Source organism: Odocoileus virginianus, chromosome 16, assembly GCF_023699985.2.
Source record: "Odocoileus virginianus isolate 20LAN1187 ecotype Illinois chromosome 16, Ovbor_1.2, whole genome shotgun sequence".
NCBI classification, from domain to species: domain Eukaryota; kingdom Metazoa; phylum Chordata; class Mammalia; order Artiodactyla; family Cervidae; genus Odocoileus; species Odocoileus virginianus.
The window spans coordinates 45,736,549-45,748,707 of NC_069689.1; the positions used below are offsets into that span (position 1 = coordinate 45,736,549).

Genomic DNA, 12,159 nt, shown 5'->3' on the forward strand with positions numbered 1-12,159 from the left:
GCCATGGGTGTACATGTGTCCCCCATCCTGAAAGCCCCTCCCACCTCCTCCCCATCCCATCCCTCAGGGCTGTCCCAATGTACTGGCTTTGAGTGCCTATTTCATGCACTGAACTTGGGCTGGTGATCTGTTTCACATATGATAATATACACGTTTCAATGCTATTCTCTCAAATCATTCCACCCTCGCCTTCTCCCACAGAGTCCAAAAGTCTGTTCTTTATATCTGTGTCTCTTTTGCTGTCTCACATATAGGGTCATTGTTACCATCTTTCTAAGTTCCATATATATGCGTGAATATATTGTATTGGTGTTTTTCTTTCTGACTTACTTCACTCTGTATAATAGGCTCCAGTTTTATCCACCTCATTAGAACTGATTCAAATGCATTCTTTTTGATAGCTGAGTAATATTCCATTGTGTATATATACCACAGCTTTCTTATACATTCATCTGCCAGTGACTTCAGATTCGGACATTTTGCTTCTGCAAGCTGTTAGCTTGCAGAATAGCCCTGTTCAGGAGCCAGTGTTGTGGGGCTGAGCAAAAGGGTGGGAACCAAAGAGAATGAAGAAGAAGGTATCCTAAACAAGGAGTGTCTTGGTGGTCATCAGTGAAGAGTGATATTAATGACCTAGTATGAGATGAGGTTAAGTTTGTGCTATGCACTTGGCAAGAAAAAACTTCAAAGCCAGCTGGAGTGGTTTTTAAATTTCAAATAGCCATCTGTCAATGTGGACAGAGAGACAAGCACTCTTCAGCCATTTCATCCTCTTTGGAGTTCCATAGAGGGGAAAAAGAAAACTTTCTCTGATGATAGAAAATTAGAAAAGACAAGAGGCATGGAATCTCTGCCCCAGATCCATCCTTTTAGATTAATGCTCACTAATGGATATTAAAACATGGTAGATTAATGAGAGCCTGATAGACCATGCAGCTGAAAAAACACACTTTATTTTGACAGCCAGGCAGTCAAGAGCTACCCAGGGATTAAAGAGCAATTCAGATTAAATTACCCTCTCCATTAGGACATCCTTTCCTTGGTAAATCCTGAGCTGGAGGAGAGGGGAAAGAGATGCCTTAAGCACCAGAGGCCTTTCTTCAATCTAGGGTTTGCGGCCGCAGACATGAAGGGCACACTTAGATTTTATGTCCTGGTGGGTTAACCAAACACAGGCCTACAGGAGGAAGGGAGGCCAGAATTTTGGATCAGCAGTGGTTGGAAGTCATGAGGAGGTCGGATGGTGGGGAATGAAGGGGCTGCCGTGTGATCCAGTGGCCAGTATAGCAGTGAAGTGTGTTTTCATCACTGCGTTGTTATTTACTCTCCAGGGTAGTTATGTACTGCGTGAATTTAATTCAGCTGGAGCTACACTTCCCAGGTTCCCTTTTCTGTCTGATTCCTCATCAGGGTTGGTCGCAGGAGAAACTTGTGAGAGATTTGGAAGGTGAACGTGAAGCAGCCGCCAACTTGATGCTCTGAGGGTTTCGGAGGGAAAGACACTGTGGCAGCCAACATGCACCGCCCCTCCGGTGCCACCTCACCTTCCAGGCTCAGGAAGACCCTGGACCGCCGGCTCCGCTGGCTCCCATCGAGTCTCTCCTGTGCACACCTCAGCGGCAGAGGATGCCCGCTCTTCCTTTGGGCCGCTGTGAATTTTAGGTGGTCAGAGATAGATGTGGGAGGTCCAGAGTGTGTCTGTGGCTTCCAGCTTATGCATGTGGGTCTAGCCTTTCACTGCCCTCTCCCAGATCACACACAGCTTCCCTGGAAGACCACCCGCTGGCTGACTCAATAGTGGTGACTTCAGCAACAACACCAGAGGGAATCACCTTGTATAGACTCTCCTCTAAGCTCTAGGTCTAATTTTATCAACACTTATACTATTCTAAACACCTTATAGTGGTCTTGCTTCTTGGGTCAAACCCCCAGTGACACCTGGATGATGTGCTGTGGGTTAACGTCTGGGGTTGTCACCAAAGCAAACTGCCTACATGTGGTAAAGCCAACCTATTGACTGAATTGTGGTGAAAATTGTAGTGCTTATTGTAGGGCACCAAGCTTTCAAAGAAAGGTTTTTTAAAAGACAGGATGAGGGAGAAGGTTAAAGGGTATATGATCAACTCATGGACCTTCTTCTGATTGGTTGGTGGTGAGGCAACTGGGAATCAATATCATCAACCTTCTTGTTCCCAGCTGTCTGAGAGTCTACCTTCTTGTGGTCAACATACAGTTAACTTCTTCCACCTTGTGGGGGAGTTTTAGTATCTTCAAAATAGCTCACAGGATATGGCTTAGGATATTTTATATATATATAACCCTTGAGGATAAACTATAAGCCCTTGGTTTTATTTAATGTCTTTACTAGTATTATTTTGTCTTGCTTGACTGTTTTCTTTTAATTATACATGTTATCACTTCTCTGATTAAATCTCTTCTGTGGAACTCAGAGAGGCTAAAGTTTTTCTGCAAACAAGAGACAGGTGGAGGACATGGGAAGTCTGTCCTAAGAAGGCTGCACAGAATCCTGCTCTGTGACAGGGGGATTATTGCAAAGTTGTTGGGAGAGTCTCTGTCCTCATAAGTACAAATCTCCTTGTTAGCTTCAGGCTTTAGGGCAATCTAAGTTAAACTGTGATGAGCTCTCTGTACATTCTGTACAATGAAGAAGGCTGCTGAGACGGAAAGACTCTGGCAGAATTACGCTGTATTGATGGAATACAGACTGTTGTTTCTGCCTGCCACTGCCTTTGACATGCATCCTCTAGGGTAAATGCAATCACTGCATCTTGGCTCCCATTATAATTGAAAGTTGGGAGGTTGATCCATGTTTTTTGTCCTCTGCCTTTAAGAATTAGCAGTGTAGTCACCTTCCCAATCAGGAAAAACAGGGGTTATTTTTAGTTTTATGGAGTTGTCATGTTCAACTCTTTGCGACCCCACAGACTGCAGCATGCTAGGCTTCTCTGTCCTCCGCTGTCTCCCAGAGTTCACTGAAATTCGTGTCCATCGAGTCAGTGATGCTATCTAAACATCTCATCCTCTGCCACCCCCTCCTCCTTTGGCCTCCCATCCTTCCCCGCATCAGGGTCTTTTCCAGTGAGTCAGTTCTTTGCATCAGGTGGCCAAAGTATTGGAGTTTCAGCTTCAGCATCAGTCCTTCCAATGAATATTCAGGGTTGATTTCCTTTAGGATTGAGTGGTCGGATCTCCTTGCAGTCCACGGGACTCTCAAGAGTCCTCTCTAGCACCACAATTCGAAAGCGTCAATTCCTTCAGCGCTCAGTCTTCTTTATGGTCCAGCTCTCACATCTGTACATGACTACAGGAAAAGCCATCGCTTTGACTAGATGGACCTTTGTTGGCCAGATAGAGATGTCTCCACTTTTTACTCCACTGTCTGGGCTTTATGGAGATTTAGCTATAACTCCTAGGTTGGCAACTCAGTGAGTGCAAGGCTTGAGGTTATTTTTTAATAAACTACTTTAAATTGTGGGGCTGAGAGCTGCAAGTCATTGATCTGAGATCTTTTGAGCAGAAAGAGAGGAAATAGCCTTTGCTATTGTCCTCTGCTTTGTCCTCTGAGTTTCACATGCATTTTCTGTGTGGTCTCATCTAATCCTCAAATTATGCAAGGAAATGAGTGTTAGTATTTCTACCTCACAGATGAGAACCTGGCATCTTGGAGAGGTTAAATTACTTGGCTAGGTTCTGTTAGTATGTGGGTAGTTGGTTTTGAATCTAGAGCTTTCTAGTTCAAAAGCTCTTGATTTCTTAGTACAGGTATCCCCTGCTTTATGTCACTTCACTTTTATGAAAGTCTGCATTAATACTAGTGTATGCTAACTGAAAGGAATCTGAAGAGGATTTTCATTTACAGAAAGGTGAAAATAGGGCTCAGTGCTTGTTTTGCAGCAGCAATTATAGAGGCACCACACACCGTAAGCCGTGGGAGCAGCCCCGTCAGACTCCTTCCCTGAGAACCACAGTTGGCAGCTCATCATCAAGCCCCCATAGCTTTGAACTGTGTCTCCGACCATCTGGGCTGGCTCTCGATTCATTCTGTGCATCCTTTAGCAAGATGAGATCTAAGGTACTTGCTTCTTTGCTTTACGCCATTGAGGCTTGCAAAAGTTCTCAAGGAACACTTTGCCTTCGAAAAGCAGGGAGCCTGTGATGGCTAATTCAGAGTTTCAGTTTGTTTATTTCTTCCACAAATCTCTGTCCAGCGAATAATGTAGACTTTCCCTAAAGAATCTGAAGTGTGTATGTACGCAACTCAAGTAGGACTAGTGACAGGAGGGAACTTCCACTGAAAATATTACTTCACCCCTCCCCTCCCCCTGGTCAGGGTCTTCCTTTCAATCTGTTTGCTCTCTCCAAGCTCCATCATCTCATGAGGCTTTCTGTGGTTTTCTTGTATAAGCATCATCCTTTTGGCAATGTCCAGGGTCAGGGGCCACTACTCTGCAGTCGTTCTTTCAGAGCTGCGTGTTATCTACATCCACTTACCACTAACTTTGGAAGGAGCTTGACTTATTTATTTCACACACATAGGTATCTGCATGCCATAAACAATTCTGTGCAAAGATAAAGTTGTCTCATCATTCTTATCTCACTGGGCTTGATAAGAGCTCCTCTTTACTAGTTTGCATATGGAAGAGTCAAGTTGAATTAGAAGTCCAGAACCTCGGGACTTTTTCCATAGTAAGTCAGCTATCCAATATGCTTCTCAAATACAGTGTTATTAGGAAATCTTTTCAACCTACTTTCAACTCAATTTTCCTTGCTCTCACTATTATCATCCTCACTGTCCCCACAAGAATACCTCTTGAGTGTCTGTGTGTTGTGATGCTTGTCAATGTGATATGAGCACGTAAGGTGGGGCACTGGTCCAGAGGAAAGAAGAGGGGCCAGAGCATCCAGTTCCCATTCCAGCTTTCCAACTGAGCCAGTTCTGTCTCGGAGCACTCGTAAAATGAAAACATGGATGCCTTCTTTCATCTTTTCTTCTCTCAAAAGATAAATGAAAATAAATTTTTTAATTCGTGAATATGAAACCACTTTGGCCAGCTAGGAAGGAAAGGAAGCACTGATCAAACCAAAGCTTAATTTTTACTGGGTTTCTTTATCTGTGTGAGCTTCTGTACATAGTTTATCTTAGGATGATGGCTTTCAAGCAGTGTGTGCCAGTGTGTGGTAATGGCACCCTGGTGCTGGTGGAAGGATTCAGTTCCATTCTCATCAGAATAACTCTATTTTTACCCTTTTTGATAATGATATTTTAAAAAATTAAGATTATTGTAAGAGCAGTTTAAGATTCACAGCAAAGTTGAGAGGAAGTTACAATGATTTCCCATCCACCCTCTGTCCCCCTGAACACTTAGTTCAGTTCAGTGGCTCTGTAGTGTCCGACTCTTCACAACCCCATGAATCGCAGCACGCCAGGCCTCCCTGTCCATCACCTATTCCCAGAGTTTACTCAAACTCATGCCCATCGAGTCAGTGATGCCATCCAGCCATCTCATCCTCTGTTGTCCCCTTCTCCTCCTGCCCCCAATCCCTCCCAGCATCAGGGTCTTTTCCAATGAGTCAACTCTTCGCATGAGGTGGCCAAAGTACTGGAGTTTCAGCTTCAGCATCAGTCCTTCCAGTGAATGCCCGGGACTGATTTCCTTTAGCTCCCCTCATAATCAACATCCCTCACCAGAGTAGTACACTGTTACAACTGATGAACCTACACTGATACGTCCCAGTCACCCAAATCCATAATTTACTTTAGAGTTCTCTCTCAGTGCAGTACATTCCGTGGGTTTGTACAAATGTAAAGTGATCTGTATCCATCATTACAGTGTCATAGTACAGAGTATTTTCACTGCCCTAAACACTGTGTTCTCTTCCTGTTCATCCCTCTCCCCACTCCTCATAATGAGATTTGATATTGGAATAAGGAGTAAGTTTGATTAGAAACAGAAAACAAGCTTCTGGTACTCAAGTTTGAAAGGCAGTCATGCTGGATAAAATTCTTGATGACTTCATGTCTTTTCTACATGAGTTGGAAAGGAAAATATCTGTGTTGTGTCCAAAAGTTGATAAATCTGGAGTGGAAGGCAAGTTTAGGTGTATAATTAGGGCATACATTAGGGAAAGTAATTATGGAGAGTCCAGATTCAGTTCTGATTTTGTGTTTGGCAGGGGGTGTAAGCAGTTCTTCTCTGACTTTAGGAGGAGAGGCTAGCAGTGGCTCAGCTAACTAGGAATCAAAATGCCAAGTGACAGAGGTCCAGGAAGAAACAGCAGTTGGGAAGACAGGAGACACAGGTCTAGGACAGCAATTGTGCTCATACGTGGTAATTAGCAAATCACTCCCCCGCACAGACACTCATTTGAGCATTCACATAGATTGTCTTTTTTGTGTGTAGGTACTGAAGTCAAAGTAATGATATCACGAGTCTCTAAAAATATTCTAATATTTTATGCTCAGTTGCTGCTGTTTACACGGTGTGCAGATGAGCACAGGAAGTGGGGAGTGTTGTTCAGGGGGTGGGGAAACAAAGAGGGAAGGAGGTGTGAAGTTGGAAAAGGGAACATTGCCTGATTTTTCCTCTCCTATCATCACTCTCCGGTCCCCCCTCACCCCTTCCCCAGGTATTCAGATAGATGGTGGGGTTTTGGTGAAGTCCATTGCCTGAGAGTATTTGCTAACTCCTTGATCTAAACGTCCACAGGGGGCCATCCTTCACTTGAGTGATTCCAGCAGCCAACAGAAGTCATCTAGGGAACCCAGTCCTTCTACAGAGGAGGAAAATGGGAACCCATCAAGCTGACCTTTGGTTTTTGCCAACAAAGTGCATCAGAACCGGCCAGCTCATTCGCGGACAGTCGTTTTGGGCAGCAGTCTTGAAGACAGCAGTGGTGGAGAGCCTTTTATGAGGATGCAGAGTATCCAAAGACATAAAAGGCAACAGAAATGCTTGTTAGTTATGGGGAAGGTGAACGGCTTAGAAAACTGATTAGCGTAGCAGTGTGGTCAGATGGAAATGAAAGCTCAGAAGCATAATCGTTAATTGGGTGCTTACCTACTAATTTGAGCTTGGATGTCAGCAGAACTGCAGTTCATTTCAAACTCAGGGTCAGACTTTAATGCTACATCATAAATTACGTAAAGGCGCAACACTAAGGATTAGATAATTATGGAGACCCATGCTGTTGCAATTTAACTGGGCAAGTTCAGGGCAAACATGACAGGATTACGCTTAACCCTCAGGCTGCTGGCAGGATTTTCCCCAAAGAGACACATGGATATATAAGTTGATGTTGTTGGCTGGTTTTCAAAGCCTAGGGGTTAAATGATTTCTTTCCAGTAGCTAGATTCATCAGATGACTGAAGCAAACTCAGAAGAAATATTAGAGAAGTGTTAAATATTTCTTAGGAAAACCTCATCTTTAAATCCACACCAGTTAAAGCTTCTGGGTTGGGCTGGGTTCCAGCTGAATCTGAAGCTTAAGCTTAAAAGTCAAAGCTAGTTTTTACCATTTGAGGACTTTCTGGAGATGAAATGTGTGATCTTTCAATTCCAGGTCCTTCCCATTAACATGTGAATCAAAATAGATTTGGGGTTCATATTTTATTCTCATTGCATTCTTGCTGGCAAACAAGTGGCTGATTCAGTTGATGAAGATGTTTTCATGATCGGTGTGAGATGACAAGGCTTTGGTGGTGATTCTTCGATGTGCGTCACTCATTCATTCATTCATTCATTTGCTGATTTCCGATGTCTTGAGTGCCTCTGTGCTGGGGGTGGGATATAGGCATCATTCAGTGTGTTTTCCTGGTGGAGTCAAATGTGTGGAGGGTTGGCACACATGCCAGTATTAAGGGTGTTTCTGGGACAGTTTTATTTTTATTATCAGAATATGAGCTTGAGAAAGTCGATAGCCTTACCTTGTTTTCCTTCCGTTCCCACAGCCCCGGCACAAGAACAGGGATACAGTCAGAGAAATAGGTTTATGAGCTTTGCTGAAGGAATGAATAATTTTTATCTGGAAATGAAAAAGAAAAAAGTGGCATTTCACCAAAGTTTAGGTTTTGGAAACTCAGGTTATTTGGCAACTAAGATCGTATTTTAACTTTTGAGAAGTTGAAATTGAATTCTGTCATTAAATAACCGTTTGTTAAATACAGATCTGATGTATTTGTTTCTTGTTCCAAAAAAGAAACAATGTGATCCCCTCAGTGCCTACAGTTCGGATTACAAAAGATCATAGAAACAGGACCATGGAATTTAAGGTTGTGGGATTCATGGGGAGTTACATGTTCAGTGCCTTTTTAACATGTAAGAAAGTAAGTTTTTCTGAGGCCTTGGCATGGGGGGTCCTAGACTCTGATTCAGGGCTATGATTCGAAGATGGAGATGGGAAGGATCTGAGACTGGAAATCTCCCTTGGGCTCCCCAGCCTGGGATTGAGGACATCCCAGGGGAACACTGCTATGTGTGTGTATCAACAACCAGCGGAGTAGTATAACTGAGTTTAAGATTAGGGTGTGTTAGAACCAAGCCTGCAGAAGAGAGATGTCCTTTTCTGCCCAATTTCTCCTCTTGCTGATGAGAGATGGTGCTTGGCGAGCTGTCCTCCACCTGCTTTCTTGGTTCACAGGGTGAATCCGCAGAGTTCCGTGGTTGCACTTGGCAGGTCATCACCGAGCCTCCAGAGCGGACCAGAGTAGCACTGGCCAGAGAACAGGACTCAGAGGAGCTCTCATCTCTCTCATCAACAAGAGATGACTCAGAGCTCTCATCATCTTTCATCTCATCTCATCTCATCTCATCTCATCTCACCTCATCTCATCATCAACGGGATTCAGAACTCAGATTGTCAGAGCTCTTTTCTGCAGGAATGTAGCTATGACTAGCCTTGCAAACCTGGAGGACACCCTGGATTTCTGAGATAAATCACAAGAACATGAGTCCTGAGGAGCAGAGAAATATTCTCTTGCTCTAGGTAAGGCAGGATCCTGCACTCACTTTGTTTTTTGACCTCCATTTTATTTCCTCTTGGGTCTTTATTGTTTCCTTTCTTCTACTGACTTTAGGTTTTGTTTTTTCTTCGTCTAGTTCTTTTAGGTGGTAGGTTAGGTTGTTTGAGATGTTTCTTTTTCTTTTTTTTTGAGGAAGGCCTGTACTACTATGAACTTCCCTCTTGGGATTGCTTTTGCTGCATCCCATAGATTAATGTGGTTGTGTTTCCATTGTCATTTGTCCTGAGGTATTTTCTGATTTCCTTTTTGATTTCATTGTTGACCCACTGGTGTTTTTAGTAACATGTTGTATAGTCACCATATAATCATTTTTTATTTAACTTATACCCCAAGTTGCTTCCCAGGTGCTGCTAGTGGTAAAGAACCCACTTGCCAATACAGGAGACATAAGAGATGGGGGTTCAATCTCTGGGTTGGGAAAATCCCCCAGAGGAGGAAATGGTAACCCACTCTAGTATTCTTGCCTGGAGAATCCCATGGACAGAGGAGCCTGGCGGGCTACAGCCCATGGGGCCTCAAAGAGTTGGACATGACTGAAGTGACTTAGCATACGTATCCCAATATACTTAAGTGGGAATATTAGCTCCATGTAGACAAGGAAACTGAGGGTTCAGGGACAATAATGAATGAGGATGTTTCAGATTGTAGAGACTACAAATGAACCATCCCCTCAACAAGTGGTGGTCATTTTTTGGTATATGGTCATGATACACAAAATGAGAAAGAAAAGTTCTCTACTAAAACAGTGCTTTTGTAGGATAAAGAAAAGACACCTCTCAGAATACCATCTCAGCATTTGCTTTGGTCAAAGTCTTTTTACCACCTTACCTTTTTGTCCTTCCACCTTCCTCAATGGGAAAGCCTGAGTCATGATAAAAGTTCAATAAGCCTAACACATTTCATAAGCTATCAGTTCAGTTCAGTTCAGTCATTCAGTTGCGTCTGACTCTTTGTGACCCCTTGGACTGCCGCACACCAGGCTTCCCTGTCCATCACCTACTCCCAGAGCTTGCTCAAACTCATGGCATTGAGTGATGCCCTCCCACCATCTCATCCTCTGTCGTCCCCGTCTCCTCCTGCCAGAAACTATGCTCATCCTCAAACCCTGAAGTGTCTTCAGTGGCCACCAGTGCTGATAGATATGCATTGTTCATAACAGATCTCTCCATAAAGGAACTCTTGGGAATTTTGCTAGTGATTGGGATTTGATACATTTTTTTCCCTCCTGTTCACAAAGACGTCTGATGGTCCAACTTTGAACATTAACTCATTTAAAGTTTAAGTGATGGTCCATTTTCTTCTTTTTTCTTTATTCTGGAAGTTTGTACCTTTTCACCACCTTCTCCCATTTCCCCCTCCTCCACCCTCTGCCTCTGGCAACAACCAATCTATTCTGTTTCTATGAGTTTGATTTTAGTGAGATTATACAGCATTTGTTTTTCCTCTGTATGATATTTCATTTAGCATAATGCCATCAAAGTCAATCCATGTTATTACAAATGGAAGCATTTCATTCTTTTTATCGCTGTATATAATTTTATATAAATATCTCACATTTTCTTTTTTATGATTAATTTTTATTGGAGAATCAGTTCAGTTCAGTCACTCAGTCATGTCCAACTCTTTGTGACCCCATGGACTGCAGCACGCCAGGCCTCCCTGGCCGTCGCCAGCTCCCGGATTTCGCTCAGACTCACGCCCACTGAGTCGGTGAGGCCATGCAGCATAGATGCTTTTTAGTCCTGTGTTAGTTTCTGCTGTATGACAAAATGGATCAGCCAGAGGTGTACGTACATTCCCTCCTTTTTGGACTTCCTTCCATTTTAGGTCACCATAGTGCATTGAGTTGAACTCCTTATGCTATATAATATGTTCTCATTAGTTATCTATTTTATACATAGTGTCAATAGTAAATATATGTCAATCCCACTTTCAGAATTCCTCCCACCCACCTTCCTCCTTGGTGTGAGAGTCTGTATGCATGCTACATCGCTTCAGTCATGTTTGACTCTTTGCGACCCTATGGATTGTAACCCTCCAGGCTCCTCTGTCCATGGGGATTCTCCAGGCAAGAATACTGGAGTGGGTTGCCATTCCTTTCTCCAGGGGATCTTCCCAACCCGGGGATCAAACCTGTGTCTCTTATGTCTCCTGCATTGCCACCTGGGAAGCCCATTCCTCCTTGGTGTCTATACATCTGTTCTCTACATCTGTGTTTCTATTTCTGCTTTGCAAATAGCATCATCTATACCATTTTTCTGGATTTCACAAATACTTGTTAATGTATGATACTTGTTTTTCTCTTTCTGACTTATTTCACTCTGTATGACACCCTCAAGGTCCAGTCACATGTCTGACAGTGACCCAATTTCATTTGTTTTTTATGGCTGAGTAATATTCCTTCATATATGTATACCATATCTTCTTGATCACATTTTCTTTATCCATTTGTTTGTCAATTGACACAGCTTTTTTCCTGTCTCAGATACTGCAAACAATGGTGCAATGAGTATGGGGATACAGATATGTCTGCAAGTATATGTGCATTTCCTTTGCATACATACTCAGAAGTAGAATTGCTGGATCATATGATTGTTCTATTTTAATGTTTTGAGAAACTAATGTTTTGAGAAGCCATTCTCACAATGGCTTCAGTGATTTAAATTCCTATCAGCAAGGCACAAGTGTTCAAAAGTAGATGTTTTTCTGGAATTTCTTTGCTTTTTCTGTGATCCAATAGATGTTGACAATTTGACCTCTGGTTCCTCTGCCTATTCTAAATCCAGCTTGTACATCTGGGAGTTCTTGGTTTCCGTATTGTTGAAGCCTGGCTTGAAGGATTTTGAGCATTACCTTGCTAGCGTGTGAAATGAGTGCAGTTATGTGGTAGTTTTACCCATCTGAATGCAGAGTTCCAAAGAATTACAAGGAGAGATAAGAAAGCCTTCTTAAGTGAACAATGCAAAGAACTAGAGGAAAACAACAGAATGGGAAAGACTAGAGATCTCTTCAAGAAAATTAGAGATACCAAGGAAATATTTCATGCAAAGATGGGCACAATAAAGGAAAGAAACGGTATGGACCTAGGAGAGGCAGAAGATATTAAGAAGTGGCAGAAT

At 42.9% G+C, this 12,159-nt stretch overlaps 1 long non-coding RNA gene across 1 annotated transcript in view; it reads right to left on the reverse strand.

Annotated features, from left to right (window-relative positions):
* Nucleotides 1-7,622: 7,622 nt before the first annotated feature.
* The window catches only part of LOC110148760 (uncharacterized), a 41,232-nt gene continuing 36,695 nt past the window's right edge, over nucleotides 7,623-12,159 (reverse strand). Inside the window, exons 4-5 of the long non-coding RNA XR_011491876.1 lie at nucleotides 7,946-8,043; nucleotides 7,623-7,795 (exon numbers count right to left, since the gene is read on the reverse strand). This is a non-coding gene — a long non-coding RNA (uncharacterized lncRNA). The remainder of the gene's footprint in view (nucleotides 7,796-7,945; nucleotides 8,044-12,159) is intronic.